This window comes from Gracilinanus agilis, chromosome 4, assembly GCF_016433145.1.
Source record: "Gracilinanus agilis isolate LMUSP501 chromosome 4, AgileGrace, whole genome shotgun sequence".
NCBI classification, from domain to species: Eukaryota; Metazoa; Chordata; class Mammalia; order Didelphimorphia; family Didelphidae; genus Gracilinanus; species Gracilinanus agilis.
In genome coordinates, this window is record NC_058133.1 from 281,997,916 (window position 1) to 282,001,437 (window position 3,522).

At 39.4% G+C, this 3,522-nt stretch overlaps 1 long non-coding RNA gene across 1 annotated transcript in view; it reads right to left on the bottom strand.

The window, feature by feature from the left end:
* The window catches only part of LOC123246967, a 19,730-nt gene extending 17,470 nt beyond the window's left edge, over positions 1–2,260 (bottom strand). The window contains exon 1 of the long non-coding RNA XR_006506128.1: positions 2,221–2,260. This is a non-coding gene — a long non-coding RNA (uncharacterized LOC123246967). The remainder of the gene's footprint in view (positions 1–2,220) is intronic.
* Between the last annotated feature and the right edge of the window lie 1,262 nt (positions 2,261–3,522).

The following is a 3,522-nucleotide window of genomic DNA, read 5'->3' on the forward strand; positions in this document are numbered from 1 at the left end:
ACACACATATATATATATATATATATATATATTCTCCTTCCCAGGATCAATTTATCAATCAACAGCAATCATTCATTAAATACCTGCAATATACCAGGCCCCATTCTAGGGACTGGGGATTATAAAGCCTCAAGAAGTTTACAATGTAATAGGGAAATGAAGGAGAGGAAGAGAAGGGAATGGCATAAGAATATAAAAGTCTATACAAATTGTACACAAAAATGAATACATGGTAGGGTAAGGCAAGAGCAGCTATGGGGAAGAGGTTCAAGAAAGGCTTCATATAGAAGGTGGGATTTGAGTTGAATCTTCAAAGAAACCAAGAATCCTGAGAGGCAGATTCTGGGTGTGGGCACAGCCAGTTCAGAGGGATGGAGACATAAAATGGCATTATCTATGGACAGGCAGTATAGCAGGATTGCAGTTCTATGTAGGAAAGAAGAGGACATATTCAAGAGATGCTATAAAGGTAAAATTGATAGTCCTTGGGTATATTGGCAAACCAATAAGTCTAGAAGTGGAGTGTATGATCAGGGAAGACTAGCATTTGGCATGAGGGCTTGCTACATTCTTTTGAGGGCTGCTCATCCACTTTTGGTGTCCACCTTTCACCTGTGGCTCTAAGAAGCTCTAGCATGCCCACCTGCCAAACCCAGATAAAGCCATCTCAGCAGATGTGCTACACCAGGTTGAGGATAACCAACAGACTTCAAATGCATTGGTGAGTTAGGGGGAGTGTCTACTCCATGGGAAGACTTCTCTTGGGGGTGGATGAGAACAGTTTCTTCCAATGGCCATGAAGACAGCTGAAGCAGGCACTGAGGAGCCTGTTCAGACATGAAAGATTCCAAGATCATTTACTACATCACCATCCATTGCCTGTCATCCTGAGTTTTGTCTCGCCACTGGATTTAGATAGTTTTGGCAGAAAGAATAAAGCTGATGGCTTTATGCAACTAGCCCACTTAAATCCAATGCATATATTTGAAGGCAAGACATTTGGGTCCTTTTTAAAAATGAAAGATACACAACAATAATCTAAAAGCACAATGGCAAATCTCTGAAATTTTAAGTTTTAAATCTCATCAAACCTAGAAGTGTTTTGGCGACTCTAAAATTTTATGTTATAAAATGATAAGAATAAGAGCCCATCTGCAGGAGTAAAGATCTGGGAGCTCCCTAGATCAATAAAACCATGAGTCCAGTCTCTATCCTTTTCCCTAGATTTGAGTATTGGCACAGATCATAGAAAAGCACAGATCATAGAACAATTTACTTGGAGAGCTCACTGTGAGTGGTGTTTGGCACCTGGAGACAGAAAGACCAGACAATTCTTGGAGGCAGTTTTTGGGCTAAGGGGAAAGGGGGAAATTCAGACACTTTCCCATTTGCTATTCAATTCTTGCTTTCTAAATGGCCACAATTTAATTCCTTATTTTGCACCACTAGGCAGCAATGAAATTGCTGGGGAAGGCAAACACAACATGATTGATTGACAAACCAAAAAACAGGTTTTTGCAGAGACAATTTTAATAGAACATTCAGCAGGGCTTCTGTCCACCCCAACCTTTGTTTGTGCTCCCTGTCTGAAGATAAGTGACTGCTGACTGCCTCCTCAGCCTGTCAATGGAGAGGAAAAAACAAAACAAAACAAAACAAAACAAAAAAGAAGCTTTGGACAGCTGCAGATTAAAAGTGTAGAAAAAGAAGGGGGTGGAGTGGCCAGGAGAAAAGAGGAACAAAATGGGAGCCTTTGGGATCAACCTGGCTAGGAACCAGGGTGAAAAATCTAATCAATAACAGCTGGTTCTTTGGGGACTTCCTGGTTTCATACAAGGCAGTTAATGAATGGCAGTGCTTAGACTTTCCAAATTTGAAATGACTGCCATGGATGTCACTTTCTGCTGTTGGTAGCTATTTTCTTACTACAAAGCCACACTATTTTGAGACTAATAGGCAGAGATCAAGAAAACAAAGTGAAGGGATCCTATAAATGATTAAAATGACAATAATAATAATAATAATAATAATGTAACTCAAGCCCCAAACCCCATTAGTATGACTCCCCTCATTGATGGAGATCAGTGCCCTGTATCTTTCTGAGGGGTGGGCAGAGTTGACAAGAGCCTCTCTCTTCTCTCCACTCCTGTCTTCCTCCTCTCCTCTCCTCTCTGAATGGAGTCAGGAAGACCTTAGTCAAATTTGACCTCAGATACTTACTAGCTGTGTGATCCTGGTGAAGTCACTTAAACTCTATTTTCTTCAGTTTTCCTCTTCTGTAAAATAGGAGTTATTGTTTTTTAAAAACATTTATTAATATTTATTTTTTAGAAAAGTTAACATGGTTACATAATTCATATTCTTACTTTCCCCTTCACCCCCCAAGATCCCCCCCACCATGGCTGATGCGTATTTCCACTGGTTTTAACGTGTGTCATTGATCAGAACCTATTTCCAAATTGTTGATAGTTGCATTGGTGTGGTACTTTCGAGTCTACATCCCCAATCATGTCCACCTCTGCCCATGTGTTCAAGCAGTTGTTTTTCTTCTGTTTCCAAGGAGTTATTATTGTTGATGAAGTTTTATACTCTTTTTTTCCATCTGGCCAATTCTGAGTTTAAAAGTTTTATTTTCTTCTAGTTTTTTGTGTCTCTTTTACCAAGCTACAAATTGTCTTTTTAGTATTTTTTCTCTGTCTCTGTCTTCTGTCTCTTTCTGTCTGTCTGTCTGTCTGTCTTGCTGTTACCTTGCTCACCCCAGGAAAGATCCTTTATTACCTGGTATATATTCTCCTGTGTATATCTTCATTGATTTCTGTTTATTGTGGACTTGAATAAATGAGTTTCTTTGCTACCTACTATGTATGTTTATGGTGGAAGTGGTATGTGTTACAAAGGAGGTCAAGTCCTGGATATAAAGCTTAGGGTCCTGCTCCCCTATAATGAAACAATGATCAGAAGTTAGCAGAAATATTAAAATCATATCCCCTACATAAATTTATTTAATTCCCAATACCTAGCCCTCTTTTGCCTTGGAATCAATACAAAGTATTGATTCTAAGATGAAAGGTAAGGGTTTTTTTTAAGCCTACTGTGTTAAGAGTCTTGTGCTAGAGGAGATAAAAAAATTTTATGAGACATGGTCTTTCCTAAAGTAGAATTAGATATCCATAAGCCCTGCTACTAAGATGGCTGGGGCTGGTGGACCTCTTGAGTGTGGAAGTTCTGAGCAGCAATGGGTTAAACCAATTGTGTACATCCCAAGATGGTGAGCTCCTGAATGCAGGAAGCTACCAGGTTGCCTCAGGAGGGACAAACTGGCCCAGAAGGTCAAAGGTCCTATGCTGATCAGAAGAGGGACCCAGCCTGTGAGAAGATTCTACTTTTCCAGTCTAGATAAAGTAGAGAGACCTAATCTTTAAAAAAAAAAATAACCTTTGTTCTAGTGAAGCTCACAGTCTAAGAAGAGAATAAGACCCAAACACAAATAGAATTTAATCAGATTTTCATATTTTTTCCACA